Raw genomic sequence first — 17,573 nt, 5'->3', positions numbered from 1 at the left:
TTCATATCATTTAGGGTTCTATTACCAAGTTTAAGCCATGCATAAGTTCCATTGAAATACCAATATTATAGTGAAAAAATTCTTAAAGACATTTTATCAAACACATTAGGGGCATAGTATTTCCAAAAACCAAAGTCCATTACCAAATAACCATTCCCATAAAACCCACTATCCAAAACCTCCATTAATACACATAAAAGTATAATTAAAATATGGGAAAACCATAACCAAGCATTTATAGCCAAAACCCCCAAATCATATTTGAAAACCCAAAACCATACAAAATTCAAATCATAAGAACATTATATAAAATAATGCCTTTAGTTATAACAAATAATGAGGGAAGAGAACATGCCTTAATTGACAAAGTATATGGATTGAAACCACCAGAAAGATCCCAATTTAGTCCTTTAGTTAAAACCCTAGATTTCTTGCCCAAAAGCTCTTGAGAGAATTTTAGAGTGTTTAGTAAGAGTTTCTAGGTATTAATGAATAGAATAATAGGGTAAATGGCCTCACAAGTGAGTCAGAAGTCATGGGACCTTATTAGTGTAAGTGGGGAAATATCCAAAGTACCCTCACTTAAGTTGTACAAAATCCCATCACATGGGTACGACTAACCCTCACGAGTGGTATGCTATGATACGAGTGGTACCCACCACTCGTATAATAAACCTTAACCCTTTAAGACAATACTTTCCAGTGTAAGACACATCCTACCCAAGTTTTATTGGCAACATACGATCCATACCCTTCACCCGTATCCCTGGCAAAATAGATTCACAGAAGGTTTGAACATTGACCACCGTATGAGTCCTGGGTACGACTCATACACTTGATTATGGCTCCTAGTGAGCTACTCATACTCAGATCAAACTTAAGTTACAAAGTCTAAGGTTAAGTGAAGGAACCAAAAAATTCATATCCGACCATACTACTCGTACCAAACAAAGTGTACCCATTCTAATGACCAAAATCCATCCCACCAACCAACACTGGTCAGCATACGACTGGACCATACTTTTTGTACCCTAATATACGGTTCGTACCCATGAGTCATATTGGGTTCAGAGATCAAAATTCTAGGAAATTTTATAAGGTCCAAAAACCAGGGTATTGTAACTTTGAGAGACCGATTCCCTCACTGTATGGTGCAACCCTCAGGGTTTAATAGACTGTGACATTATGCATTGAGATTTTGAGCTTCAAGAAGAAGTGATATGAAAACCTAATTCATGCATAGGATTTGTTTATATCACTTCTTTGGGACTTCCTACATTAACAGTAGTCTAATGAGGTATTAACTCACACCTTTGTAGAAGCTCTTGACCATAATACAAAAAATTTTCTAGATTTAGCTGTAGGTGGTCAAGTTTAAGAGAAAACATATAATGAGTTGTATAATTTACCAAACAACATTACATAAGGAAATCCTAACTGGAAAAATGACATATCTAGAGGTATAATGAAAAAGTTAGTCGGTGTGTTGGAAGTGCATGGTGTCACAATCTTAACCACCTAATGGTTAGCTATGAAGAATCAAATAATGACTTAATTCAGCAAGTAGGGTCTATACTAGTCTCAGGCTCAGGTGAATGTCATAAAACAGGCTCCATCATGGTGTGAGATTTGTGGCAATAGTGTCATTCAGTAGAGTTATATACAAAAAATCAAGAATCTGTGAACTTTGTAGGTAATGCTCAAAAGACAAATTATGATAATGCCTACAACTATAAGTGGCAGAATCAACCAAATTTCTCTTGGGGAAATAATCAGCAGTAGTATCAAAATACACAGGCAAGTTGATAATACTCACCTAGACCATCTAAAGTCGTAGAGGAAAGTCGTTGTCAATAGCTTAGCTTTCATTGAGGTCGAATCCATAAGGAGTGAGATTTAGATTTTGAGTCCTCTGGGTGTCAAAATTACTAAAAAGATACCCAAAGTGTACACTTGGTAAAACACACAATGTAAAGTGGGGGGAAGGGTTGGTTTGGAATAGAATCTTATCAATATCAAGTCAAGCAACACACTATGATAATAATCTTTTTTTTTATAATTCAATTTTTGAGAGATCTTAGGATTATGTATACTTAAGGGCAAGTTGTGCATGGGATCATGATGGTTAGGTAAAAGACCTAATTGTTAATGAAATGGTAGGCTAGGTTACGAGTCCTTGAGGCTAGTTTGTCAACAAGTCCCTAAGGATGTCACTCCCTGAATTTTTTGAGTAACTAACGAGTGTGACAATAAAAGCCACCCAAAACCTCAATTGCTCATCCCTATTTCTAGGAAGATGCCCATGACACAACCTACTCTCTATCTACGCTTATTACTAAGATGACAAAAGAAAATAAGCTATATTCTCAACTTTCCACTATTGCTTTTGCCTTCTATAGCCCTTTTTCAAGGATACTATGGATTCCCAAGAGTTCACCCACATCCCTCTTTCAAGGATAGTGAGAGCTTTCAAGAGTTTGGTGTTTTCACCCACCAAACCCATTTTGGGTTATTGGGGTTTTCACCCACAAATCCTAACTATTTAAGCCAAGCAATAATGGAATCCATAATCAACAACTAAGTATAATACAAACACATCATCACCCAAACACAAGTGCACCTTAGTTCAAAATAATCCCAAGACTAAAAGATTTTGCTACACATAAACAAAATGAAGAAATATATACCATAAGGATTGTTCATGGCATCCATTTTTCACAAATAATAAAATCAAAGTCTCCAAATCCAATTAAAAAGCATGACCAATTTAGGGTTTGTACTTCCAATCTAAAAATGTCTCACTAGTGCGAAATACCCAAAAGAGAAAGTGTATAAGCCTATAAGAGGAATTGGGTTCAACTAGGTGAAATGAGAAAACTGCCTATGGGCAAAATTCTGGCTTAGCCACGATCATACAAGGTTGTCCATGATCGTAGCTACCACAACTACTTAAGGACACTATGATCGTAATCTTTTGACCTTCTTGACTTATCACGATCACGACCCACAGACCACGATTGCGGTAACTGAGGCTTGTTCCTACTCTAGGTCCTTCTATTGCACTTCATTTCCTTTTTTGGTTTATTTTAGCTCAAATCCACACCTTTTAATCTCCTAACCCGTATGCTTGTGAAATGTGAAAATTAGTGCATTTAATCACCAATTTGTCTCATTTATATCTTTAAATCATAGTAGTGTGCACGATTGTTGAGTGCAATTGAGTGGTCAATTCACCACAAATCAATACGCCAAGTTAAAATTTTGCTTGTCTTCAAGCAACACTACTTATTATCATAAGACAATGCACATATAAGCCTATATTTTATTACATAATGCTCACACTGACTTCAACTTGATTAATGCGACAAATAGCTTTTCACACATAGGTAAAACTATTTTAATGACACCTCTCAACATAAAATACAATTTTTAAGGATGCAAGAGACTCCAAAGAGAAACCATGCAAGAGTCACTAATACTCTTGAAATGACTAACTTTTGACCTCAACTACATTATACTCTTTTTTCCTCATTTTTCGGAAGATTAAAAAATCACCCACCTCAACTTTTTTACATGCCTCCTCACAAGAAAAAAACTATCACATACCAAGTTATCAAATGTGCAACAAGGAATTTAACTGTGGAACACTTTCTCTCAAGAACTCTCGATGCTATCAAGTACCATGCCATAGGATTGACCCTATTTTCAATCTCCACTATAATGAATATACTTGTTTAGAAATCACGAAGGAATTTTTGAGCTTTTAACGTAGGTTTGGGGTAGGGTAGGATATAATTTAGGAAAAGCATGGCTATACCCTTATTTAACATTCACATCATTCTATTCCATCCAACTTTTGACCATGGGTCACTTCTTTTATTTACCAATGTGCCTACTTTTTATTTCCTTGGTTTACCCATTTTCTTTTCATTTCTTTTTCTTGAATATTTCTTGCATTTCTTTTATTTGTTGGGTCCTTTCATTTTCTTACTCATTTGTTTTCAATGCATAAGCTCTTAGGCACCCACTTACTTCATCGTGGCCCAAAGTTACTTCTTCCAATCTTTACCACCCCCAACTTAGGATTTTAGCCTCAATTTGTATTTTTTAGTTCAAGGAGGATAATGTTCAAAAGAGGGATAAGAATTAAAAGGCTCACAACTTTCAATGTGTTTGGCTAAGAAAGGTCCAAAGGCACAAAGTGGGTGACTCGGGATAACATCTATGCAAGTATAGGATTTTTAGGCTAAAGTGGAGTTCCAGTGTCACAAAGATGGACTAGGATCATCTCACCAACCAAATACAATCAAAATTAGCCTTGATAGACTAATGGAGAAAATTCTAGATGGTACAAGTATACATGATAATTGGCCAAATAAGCTCACCACACATGACATGCAAATTTGTCAAGAAGGCTTAATTTCCCCTCGTGCTAGAGACAAAAAATGGAGTATCTACCAATTTTCACAAGCCAAAATTTTTTGAGTCACAAAAAGAGAATTTTTTTACAAGGTCGCTCAAGTCCATGCCCTTGATTTATAAAAAAATTTGGGGGGGGGGGGTTGCTTTGCATTTGTATCACACACAATTTGCTAACTACTGTACCAACCCAAGCTTTTGTCTAACATTTTGGCCTGCAGACAGGCATACCATATGCTACTAAGACTATGCCATAGGTATAAGTGCGATCCCAAATTCAAAATGCCACAGGTACTCATATTTTCCTTGAATTTATGACCTCGATGCCGTGGGTACTCACACTTCCCCTGCATCTATGGCTCAAAACCCAAACACGATGCTTTTTCCTTAAGAATGTAGTTACTTAATCTATCAAAGGGAAAAACTCATCCAATATTTCCATAGGTAAAATAAAGATAAATTAGAAATCTAAGAAAAAAATAAATAATCCATGCAAATGTTGGGAACCATAAGAATGCCCGAATATTACATCCCAAATAAAAATAAAAATCATCCTAACAAATAAAAAAACATCTAGCAATATCAATAATACATGACAAATCAAATGAATATGGAGATAGGAACCCTCAACTTAAAAAGTACCAGTGTCTTTACTGCATAAAGAATCAAGTACAAAGAGAGATAAGGGTGCTCCCTAAAACTGCATTAAGAGCTGCTATCACTCTCGATCTTTGCATCATCATTATCCCCAAGAAAAAAACATTTGGATCAGGCCTCATCATTACTTTTTACTTGAGATGATGGCAGTCTATAGCGGGGTTTTAAGACCTTCCGGAGGCCCTTTAGCCCCTTCCACATATAGCTAAAGAACTTATCCCTTTTTTTTTATCATCTTCATATGTGAGGCATGGAGATCACGATGTGATGCCACCAAGGATAAGTAGGCTCTCTCAAGCCTAGTAATGGTAGCTCCCTATTTCTTCTGGTCCTTTTTATACTTCTCAAAATCAGATTAGGACACATATGAGTGGCAAGTGGTGGAGGGATCTCCAGGACCCTAGGGAAAACCTAATACAAGCTCCTTTATAACATCAATATCAGCCCTAATATCCTTAAGAGGCTCGGTGGTGGATGGACTACAAGACTAAGACTCCTCACACGTCGACTTTCCTAAGTCGATCTTCTTCTTCTTACTTTTGCTTGGTGCGTCCTCACCTTAAATTTTCAGAGAATAGATGGAGGTGCCAGGGTACACCCAAGTGTCTCCAGGGTACTTCTCAACGTTATCTCTCTTGCAAATCTCAGTAATCAAAGAGGGAAAGTAGAAATATATACCACCCAGGTTCTTGAAGAATTTTATGTCAAGAACCACGAACTGACCCACACTCAAAGGAACGCCATCTAAAATGCAAGAAACCATCCGAGCCCATAAATCTGGGACTGCTATCATATTGGCACAAGGGGAAACTCAGCTACATATGATGTTCAACCGAATTCGAGCCTCGATAGTGAAGTCATTCAGGGAGATTTTCTCTTAGTTGCTGCCCAAGAGACTTTCTTTTTGAGAAAAAGTCTTTATGGCAACAAACTTCCTAGTTCATACCTTATTTCTTCCAACTCACCCATATTTGCATTTGGACAAAAATTTGAAGTGCGGAATTTTTTACCCAGGCAGAAAATCAGCCTTGATTACCGTAATTGCGGGCTATTGAGTCAAAAACGTGGTCTCGATTACCTCAATCGTAGTATCTGAAACCAATTTCCAACCAATTATTCAATGTCCAAAAATTCAAATATGAATCCCAAAGCATGTTCTAAACAAAGAATCACACTAAAATCGTTTAACAAGACTACTAAGTACTCAATTATGCTCTTAGAATGCAAAAAGTATTGGTGAATACACATTTGGGAAATTTATTAAGAACTTGGTGTGCACTCTTTATTTTTCTCAATTTCACAAGAAAATGAGGTACTTAAGACTTCCCCACTCATGTGAACACCATATTCTAGTAACTAAACACCACATAAGTCCAATTGACGAAGCATTTAAGCATGAAAATCATAATTTTTGGCCTTCCATATAATATGCATTCTATGGTTTATTTTTAATAATCAAGGGATGAATTCGAGGAACCTACCAGATAAATGATCCAAGAGGGATATAAGGATGTCGTTGGATTGCTCACAATTTGGCCAAAAATGGGTCCAATTAGAGAGAAAAGTTGAGAATAGAGTCTTGGGGGGAAATATAGATTCAGAATGTCATATAACTGATGTGACCGCAATCACGGTCAGAGTACTGAGATCACGAACCCATGGGTGACCTCGATCGCTGTAACTGGAGGTATTTTTTCTCCCTTATTTTCCCCTGTTCGGCGTATTTCACATTTTGATAGGTTTTCCCCTGTTCATTTTAGTATGCAAAATTTCAAACTTTCCCTTTCTTAAGCTCATCCAACACCCTCTTTAATGTCATAAATGCATGGGTTACTAAATTGAAAAAACTAAAATCTATACTATAAAAATAAAAATAAAGGATACAAGCCACTTTGTGGCATTTGTGGGTTGCCTCCCACATAGCACCTTAATTTACATCATGGCACAACATCTTCTTTCTTTCTAATGTATGATCCTCAAGGTCCCCTCATTCATTTCTTCAATGTCAACATCAATCACTGATATCACTTGAAGTTCCATAGTTTTTTTCTTTTTATTGCACACCCCAAAGGACACTTTACCATCATGAACTCTAAAACTCATTTCCCCAAGCTCCAAATTATAATGTCTCTCCCGATAGGAAGGAATGGTCGACAAAGAATAATAAGAAACTCTTGGTCTATTTCACAATCTAGCACCATAAAATTTGCCAGGAAGATGAATCTATCCACTTTTACCAACACATCAAACACAACACCAATTGGTTTCTTGATAGACTTTTCTGCTATCAAAAGCTTCATTGATGTTGGAGCAGGAATGCCCAAGTTAAGACTCTTGTATATTGCAAAAGGAATGAGATTACTACTCACACCAAGGTCACATAGAGCTTCTTCAAACCTATGTGTTCCAATGGTGCATAGAATAGTAAAGTCCCGGGGTCCTTTTTCTTTTCTACAATTTTGCTACTTATGATAGCACTACAACCATGGGTGACTTTAATCGTGTCACCTTCGATGAGCTTCTTCTTTGATATAAACTTATTTATTAGCTTAGCATATCTTGATATTTCTTGGATCTCTTAAAGCATGGGATATTGATTGAGAGGGGGATAAGCTTGGCCATAAATTTCTTGAGTTTATCACCCTCCTCTTTTCTTTGAAGCCTTTGAGGAAATAGGAGAGGGATTTCAATTGTAGGCATCACATCATTTTGTAGTTTCTCATTTTCAACCACTTCTTCATCAATTTCCATTGGTTCCTTTTCATCATGTTCCTTTTTTTAAGACTGTGGTAGTTCATATTTTGACTTAACCGTAGGAAAATTTTCACCCAAATCTTCTTTCAAGTGATCTCCAAGGGTTTTCCTGCTCCGAGTGACTATTGATAAAACTGGACCCTCATTCTTCGGGTTTACAATAGTGTTACTAGGAAGACCACCCTTTGGACTAACATTTATTTGGGTTAAATTTGCTCGATTTATGTATCCTATTATTTAATGGAGGTAGAATGGGACACCACGATTTGATTAAGTTGTGAAAAATCTCCTTTTAGCTCAGGAACCATCTTGTCCATACATTATAATCTCATCAAAATTCTTGCTAAGAAATCTTTGCTTTTGAATTTTTCAGGGTCGGCGGAGCTTGGGTCTTCTTTATTTCCCAATAATGGGGGCCATATAACGTTCATAGTCACACTCTCTATCTCTCTAATCCCTATAACAATAATGATCTATTCAACCTTCATTCTCACCTTTTCTTTGATAAGCGGAGAGGGAACCCCCCAAATAGTTTGCCAAGTACCGAATCTCCTAATTGAGCTTTTTAGCCTCCTCCTTATCCTTATAAGCTTTCGATGCCACGACATCCCTATAAGCCTCCTCCTCATCATTTTCTCCTTGTGTTTCTCTTCTTTTTTTATATAGTTTCCTTTGTTCCTTGTCAACCAAGGATGTAGTGGGAGAACTCCTAGGCACCTCATCATCTCGGGTATACCACCCCCTATTTTTCATGGTAATCTCCTTAGGAAAATTCATTGCTATATGATAATGAAATTTTACAATAGAGCCTCTCTCCGCATTACAAACCATTGTTTTATTGAGTGGATCAAGGGCTCGGTAGAAGATTTTGAGAAGTATCTACTCTGGAACCTCATGGTTTGAACATTGCATTTGTCTTTTGTTGAATATTTCCCACATTTCATACAAGGGTTCTCCATTCAATTTCCTAAAGTTAATGATCTCATCCATCAATTGGAGAATTTTGGGATGTGGGAAAACCGGTCAAGAAAGGCCTTAGTGAGTTCATCCCAAGAAATAATTAAAGCGGCTAGAAGAGAATGAAGAAATAATACCACCTCAGCTATTAGAGAGAATGAGAAAAGGCATAGACAGATAGACTCTTGGGTTATGTGTGCATTATCAAATACTGCACATACCTTTACAAAATTCTTCAAATAAAGGTTGGGGTCCTCATAAGCTTGCCTCCCCCCCTCAAAAGTCCCTTCTTATGTAACATATGCAACATGATACTTGTGACATGAAAGACACCATTACCATGAGTAGGTCGGATACGGATGGAACTTGAATGACCAACGTCAATGAGTTTCTGTTTATCATCAAGAGAACCATTGGATGACATGGGATGACTAGAATTGTCACTCATTATTCCATTTACACTACGATTAACTACACAAAAACAAAAATAACAACCAATATAAATAAAAACCACTACAGGTGTATCCTAAGTAAAAATTAACACTACACAAGTGAAATCTATATTTCACTCCCCAAAAATTGTGCCATTTTGATAACGCTCACCTAGACCATCTAAACTGGTAAAGGATGATCATTGTCAATAGCTTAACTTTTGTTGAGTTTGAATCTACAAGGAGCTAGATTTAGATTTTGAGTCCTATGTAAAGTGGGGGAGCTTGGAATAGAATCTTATCTATATCAAGTCAAGAAGCACACTACGATAACACTCTTTGTTTTAGAATTCAATTTTGGAGAGATCTTAGGATTATGTCTACCTAATGGCAAGTTATGTATGGTACCTTGATGATTTGGTATAAGTCCTAAATGTTGATAACATGGTAGGTTAGCTTACAAGTCCTTAAGGCTAGTTTTTTTAACAAGGCATCAAGGATGTCATCCCTTGAATCTTTTGAGTACCTAACGAATATGTCAATAAAAGCCACCCAAAACCTCAATTGGGAATCCCTATTTCTAAGAAGATGCCTATGACACAACCTACTCTCCATCTACCCTTATTTCTACGATAGAAAAATAAAGTAAGTTATATTCACAATTGTCCACTATTTCTATGGCCACATATAACCCTCTATCAAGGATAGTATGGGTTCCCAAGAGTTCACATACATCTCTCTTTCAAGGATGATAAGAGATTTCAAGACTTTGGTGTTTTTATTCAACAAAACCATTTTGGGTATTTGGGGTTTTCACCAACAAATCCCAACTATTTAAACCAAGCAATAGTGGAATCCACAATCAACAACTAAGTATAATACAAAAACATCAGCACCCAAATACAATCACACCTTAGTTCAACATAATCCCAAGACTAAATAATTTAACTAATCATGAATAAAAGTAAGAAACATATACAGTAAATATTTTTCAAAGCATCTATTCTTCACAAATAATAAAATTAAAGTCTCCAAATTTAATAATAAAACTTGCACAATTTAGGGTTTATACTTCTAATTAAAAAATGCACTAGTGTGCAATACCCAAAAGAGAAAGGGTTAAAGCCTATAAGAAGAAATGGGTTCGACTGGGTGAAATGACAAAACCGACCATGGGAAAAATTCTTGCTTAGCCATAATTATAGGAGGTTTCTCACGATTGCAGTTACCGCGGCCGTGGTAAGGATACCATGATTGCAATATTTTAACCTGCTTGACTGACCACGATCGCTGCCCACAGACTGTAATCACAGTAACTGAGGCTTTTTTCTACTCCAGGTCCTCCAACTGCACTTCTTTCCTTATTTTTTCTATTTTAGCTCAAATCTACATCTTTAATTCTCCTAACCTATGTGCCTGTAAAATATGAAAATTAGTGTATAGAATTATCAATTTGTCTCACTTATATCTGTAATTCATAGTAGTGTGCACAATTATTGAGTGCAATTGAGTATTAAATTCATCACTCATCACTAGTAATATTGAGGAAAATTTAAAGAAGATCCTGGCTAAGCAAGAAGAAATGGTTGCTGAAATCAAAAATCAACAAGTGGCTCAAAAGCAGTTTGAGCAATAGTTGCGGCAACTATCACAAAAAATAAATACTAGGACTCAAGGTGGTTTGCTAAGTGATAATAAACCTCTAAAGCAATTTATGACAATCTCTTTGAGGAGTAGTAAGGATCTTAACGATAGGTCTCTAAAGGAAAATCCGAAGGTAAAGGCAGAGTTGGTTCCACAATAGATTGCAGGAAGAGATGTTGGAAATTAAAAAAAGTTTGAGTACCCAAATGCTAAGGCTATTGAGCAGGTGATTGAAAAAATACCACTACCATTCCCACTGAGGCTTAAGAAGTCCAAGGAGGATGCTTTTATTAATAAGTTCTTTGACATATTTAGAGAACTTCTTATTAATTTGACTTTGTTAGATATTTTATAGGGAATGTCTATGTCTAAGTACGCTAAGTACTTAACGGATGTGGTGACTAACAAGATTAAATGGTAGGAGATTGAAACACTGGCACTTATTGAGGAGTGCAACTCTATAGTGAAAAAAAGATGCCCAAGAAACTTAAGGACATAGGGAGTTTCACCCTCATGTTTATGACTCTTGTATGTTGTTTGCTTAATATTGATGACTCTTGTATGTTGTTTTCTTAATATTAAATTCATGTTATTATTTGGTTGAGAGTTTATATGTAATGCCTCAAAACTTGGTCTCAGAACGTCACACGGTGACCAAGACTATGAGTAGCCTTAAGCTAACCCTATCTGCATACTACTAAGCCTACATCTATAGACATAAAAGTCATGCTAGAATGCGGAAACTATCTGAAATATCTAAGAATAATATCTGAAACATCAATACTGAATAATATGAATCAAAACTAGTAGTCTGACAAGCCTCTACTACTAATAACTAGAGAGTCACTGGGACAAATCCTCAGCTAACTCGAACTGTCTAGAATGAATACTAAAATCATATAAACTAATAAGCAGGAAAATCTGAATAAATAAGTCCCTAAATTATGAGGACACCAACTGTTGGATGTAGATTGAGATGCTTGAACTACTCACATTGATGATACTGAGTACCTGAACCTACATTATGAGGCCATGTAACACATAGACGTATATGTTGATCAGTACTTTAAGGATGTACTGAGTATATGGGGGTGAAGTGCAAGAGTAAAAATATTATATCATCATCATCATTTATAAAACAATGCATGCTAAATGTAAATGACTCACATAAGCTGGAATATCTGAAATACTGAAAATAACAGTTACGAGGAGCAAATCATACTTTATAAGTCTAGTGAGTCGTAACATTTATTTCTAAAAGTTGTACTTGTATAAATCATGATGTCTAAGTGTAGAAGGGACTCACTCTTAAACTAGAAATTTGAAAACTAAAATCTAATGCTAATACCTTTCTGTAAAGCATAATCTAAGTAAAACTTGTGAGCCTTTACACTTAATTTCTAAAATCTATTTTGTTATTCTTTTCTTTTCTTTTAGCAAGAAGGAAGGTTCTCTTCAGTGACACAAACCATATGAGCTACATGGAGTTCAACGTCTTATCCTCTTGAGGAAGAAACCTCACATTGGGGAGAGGTTTCATACTCTTTCCAGTGAGTATAACCTACTTTCTATGTTATCGATCACAAGCTAAATCTGTCATCTTTATAGAAATAGGAATAATCTGAATCAGTACCTATTTTCGCTCATAGTTTTGTGGAAGATAGGGCACGCTAATACCATACTTCTCGCTCGATGCTAAATATTAATCCCTCTTAAATTTGTATTCTCAAACCATTGGAAATCAACTTTTTAAAACTAGCATAAGCGTTCATAAGAAAAAAAACCAGTTATGCATTTATCTGAGTAAATCTGTAAATGAAGTTGTTCTAAGTTTTTTAAGCTATAATAATCTGTAAAGTAGATTTCAAAGAAAATCCAATGATCGAAACATCAATGCTTTACTGAAAAACTATAAATAACCTGATCATAAGATGCTTAAAGAATCATCTCTCTTGAAATTATAATAATTAGTCTTGAGATAATAATCCATACTTCAATCTCATGTTAAAACATCATAAGATTAATGCTTGGTAATTTAAACATTCATAAATAAACTTAAAATTTGAAAAATTCTGCAATATGCAAGATAATATGAACATAGACATGCAATTCAACTTCTAAAATCATTCAAAAACTCATAATTTTGGAATTGGAAAGAAAGGGCATGAACCCTAATATAAAATCATGTATAAACGTTCAAAGTCATATGAATTCGTAATTAAAAACTTTGTTTTGGGTTCAAGGATGTAAGAAGATCCTTGTTCATAACCCCACATGCCTTGATTTATGATTAGATGAAAAAACTTGAGTTATTGATTCCTAATTGAGTTCTTGGGGATGAGTTCTTGATTATCTTTCCTTGGAAATCCTCAATTTTAAGCTTTCTTGGAGAATCAATGGAGGGTTTTGATTTCTTGGAGAAAAAGCTTTGGAACTTTAGGGTTTTGCTTTGGGAGAGAATGGATGAAATTGGGCATAAAGTGCTTTGAATGACTTTAATTCTTTTTTTTGGACGAATTGGGGCCTTGGGAATTAACCAAAATGCCTTCTTTAAACTCCTAGATGGAAATCAACTTTCTGGATTTAAGATAAGATGTGAAATGACTTTAGGGACACACTGAGTTACTTGACTACTCAAAGACTGGCTCATCTGGAAACTGAAACTTCACCACTTGGGTGCGATAATCTATGGATGCATACCAAGAATGGAGCCAATCCATGCAAAAAATAATATCAAAGTCAACCATATCTAACTCTATTAGGTTTGCTAATATGACTTTATGGAGGACAGTAATACGACATTTTCTATAAATTTATTTAGCAATAATTGACTTACCTACTGGGGTAGAAACTAAGAAGGGCTCAGGGATATTTTTAGAACTTATCTCAAAATTCACTATGACTAATGGGGTCACATAAGAGAAACTCGACCCAGAGTCTAACAACACATAAATATCAAGATGAAAGACACAAAACATACCAGTAACAACACTTGGTGAATCCTCCTGCTCCTGACAGGATGGTAAGGCATAAAACTGATTTTGGTACTGACCATCACCGGTACTCGATGATGTGCCCTAAGGAGAGATTGGGCAACCTACAGGAGCTAGTGCACGCATAGCTTGAGTCTGAGGATGAATATCTCTTTTTCCTTGCTTAGTATGCCGACAATCTCTAATACCATGAACCAACTTACCATATCCAAAACAACCCCTCTGGCCAGATAAATACTCACCAAGATGAATTTTACCACACCTAGTACATAGAGAGTAATTGGGCCTACCACCCATACTATTCTGGGATCTGGACATAGAAGACTTACCCCACTGCTCCTGCTACCTCTGAGAGTGGGAGCACTAGCTGAAGATAGTGCTAGCATAGATAAACAATTCTAAAATTGTGAATAATTTCCTTCCTGAGATCTAGCCTAGCCATACTCAAACTTCTCTATTCTAGCCTTCTTATTTCCTCCCTCTCATTCCTTTAACTTATCTGCTTCAATCTGCTGAGCAGGTCTTATCAATCTAGAAAGATCCATGTCTTCAATGGGCATAGAGGTCCTACACTCCTTGACTACCAAACCAAACACTCTATTAACAAACTTACTCATACTTACCTTAGGCTTAGCCATCATATCTAGGGCATACTTAGACAACTGATTGAACTTAAAGCAGTACTTTTTCACTGTCATCAAACCGTACCTCAAATTCACAAACTCCTCTATCATAGATTTGCTCATCTCATGCAGGAAGAACCTTTCTAGAAAAACATCCTAAAACACCTGCTAACTCATAGGAGCTACATTCTCAACTCTACCATTCTTTTATATAACCACCTAATCATCAGTTATATCCTTTAATCTATAGAATGCTAACTCTATACTCTCTTTCTCAGAAATATACAAAATATGGGCGATCTTCTTTACCTTATCTAGATAAAGTTATGTGTCCTTACCTGCTTTATACCCAAAGAATTCTGGTGAGTTCATTCTTATACAGTCTCTAATTCTAGCTACTGCTAAATCACCATTCTGCTGGAGTAGGACTGCAGCCTAATTTCGATGGTTACCATGAACATTAGCAGTCACAGCTTAGGCCAATGCCTGAAAGGCAGCCCTAAACTTAGGATGGGATAATTCTCATACAAAGGGTCTACGGGCTGGTAACCATTTCTGCAGGCATTAGCTCGACGAACAGACATTTTTAACTGTCACATAAGAGCATGGGTTTAAAGTAGATAGAGAAACTATAAGAATGATAGATCATAAAAGAAAGAGATAATTTCCAAAGAATGTTCCATATCCTTTTGCCCATAAATAAGTTGCGCTTTACACCCATGATCAAGACTCTGTATAATGCGGCTTGTCTAACTCCATAAGAATCTTATAAAACCTTAGGCTCTGATACCAAGTTTGTAATTCCTCAAAACAAAGTCTCAGAACATCACACAATCCCCAAGACTATAAGTAGCCTTAATATAACCCTGTCTACATACTACTAAGCCTAAATCTCATAATAATGGAAGTATAGGCATAAAAGTCATACTAGAATGCAAAAACTATCTAAAATATATGAGAATAATGTCTAAAACATCAATACGAAATAATCTAAATCAAAACTAGCAGTCTGACAAGCCTCTACTACTAATAACTAGAGAGTCACTAGGACAAACCCCCTAGCTAACTCAAACTGTCTGAAAAGAAAACTGAAATTAAATAAACTAATAAGCTGAAAAATCTGAATGAATAAGTCCATGAACTATGAGGACTCACCAATTTTTGAGTGTAGATGAAGATGCTCAAACTACTCACGCTGAAGATACTGGGAACCTGAACCTATATTTTGAGATAACGTAGCACATAGACGTATAAATAAATCAGTACTTTGAGGATGTACTGAGTATATAAGGGTGAAGTGCATAAATAAAACATTATCTCATCATCATTATTTATAAAATAATGCATGCTAAATTTAAATCACTCACATAAGCTAGAATATTTGAAATACTAAAAATAACAGCCACGAGGAGCAAATCATACTATATAAGTCTAGTGAGTCATAACATTTAGTTCAAAAAATATACTTTTATTCTCTCTTTAAATCATGTTGTCAAATTATAGAAAAGACTCACTCATAAATCTCAAATTTAAAAACTAGAATTTCAAGCCAATACCTTTTTGTAAAGCATAATCTGAGTAAAACTTATGAGCCTTTACACTTAGTTTTTAAAAAGCTATTCTGTTATTCTTTTATTTTATTTTAGATAGCAGGGAGTTTTTCTTAACCAACATAAATCATGTGAGCTACATAGATTCCAATGTCTTGTCCTCCTGAGGAAGAAAACTTATGTTAGGGAGAGGTGTCATACTCTTTCCAGGGAGTATAACCTACTTTCCATGTGATCGATCACAAGCTAGATATAACATCCATATAGAAATGGGAACAATCTCAATCAGTACCTACGTTGGCTCATAGCTCTATGGAAGATAGGGCACGCTAATCCCTCACTTCCTGCTTAGTGCTAAATACTACTCCCTCTTAAATCTGTATGCTTAAACCAGTTATCTAAGTAAATCTATAAATAAAGCTATTCTGAGTTTTGTAAACTATAATAATCTATAAAGTGGATTCCAAAGCTAAACCAATGATCGTAAGATCAAAGATTTACTGAAAAACTATAAATAACCTGCTCATAATATACTTAAAGCATCATCTTTCTTGAAATCATAATAATCAATCTTGGGATAGTAATCCATGCTTTAATCTCATGTTAAAACATCATCATATTTATGCTTGGTAATGTAAACATTCATAAATCAACTTAAAATCTGGAAATTTCTGCAATATGTAAGAAAATATCATCATAGATATGCAATTCAACTTCTAAAATCATTCAAAAGCTCATAATTTTGCAATTGGGAACAAGGGGTATGGACCCTACTTTAAAATTATGTATAAACATTCAAAATCATATGAATTCGTTATAAAAAACTTTGTTTTGGGTACAAGAAGGGAAGAAGATCCTTGTTCATAACCCCACATACCTTGATTGATGATTAGATAACGAAACTTGAGTTATTGATTCCTAATTAAGTTCTTGAGGATGAGTTCTTGATTATCTTTCCTTGGAAATCCTCAATTTTAAGCTTTCTTGGAGAATCAATGGAGGATTTAGATTACTTGGAGAAGAAGCTTTGGAGCTTTAGGAATTTGCTTTGAGAAAGAATGGATGAAATTGGGCATAAAGTGCTTAGAATGAGTTTAATTAGTTGTTTTTTATGAACTGGGGCCTTGGAAATTGACCAAAATGCCCTCTTTAAACATCTAGACGGAATTATAAATGTAGCATTTTTCTAATTTGGGTGGCCACCACGATGCGGAACTATTACGGTGGCTTACTGAAAACTGCCAATTGGGACCTTGAAAATCACCGAGACATGGAGCTATCATGGTAAGCCTTTGGAATGCTATTTTGGCCACCTCTGTGATGTGCCATTATTGCGGAGGCTCACTGGAAATTTGCGAAATTTAAAATAGGACTCTTCTGTGACGCGGCATGATTGCGGAGCTTTATTGAAAAGTGAAAATTGTAAGATTGGACATAACCATGATGTGGTGGAATTGCAGAGTATCACTAGAATTTGACAATTGTGATTTTACACTTCTCCACGATGCACTACGGGCCCAAATCACGGTGTTTTATGACTAAAAT

General features: G+C 35.6%; 1 pseudogene; it reads right to left on the bottom strand.

Annotated features, from left to right (window-relative positions):
• The window catches only part of LOC107846503, a 72,663-nt pseudogene extending 57,601 nt beyond the window's left edge, over positions 1-15,062 (bottom strand).
• Between the last annotated feature and the right edge of the window lie 2,511 nt (positions 15,063-17,573).

This window comes from Capsicum annuum, chromosome 11 (genome assembly GCF_002878395.1).
Source record: "Capsicum annuum cultivar UCD-10X-F1 chromosome 11, UCD10Xv1.1, whole genome shotgun sequence".
NCBI classification, from domain to species: domain Eukaryota; kingdom Viridiplantae; phylum Streptophyta; class Magnoliopsida; order Solanales; family Solanaceae; genus Capsicum; species Capsicum annuum.
This window is presented reverse-complemented; position numbering and strand designations above follow the sequence as displayed.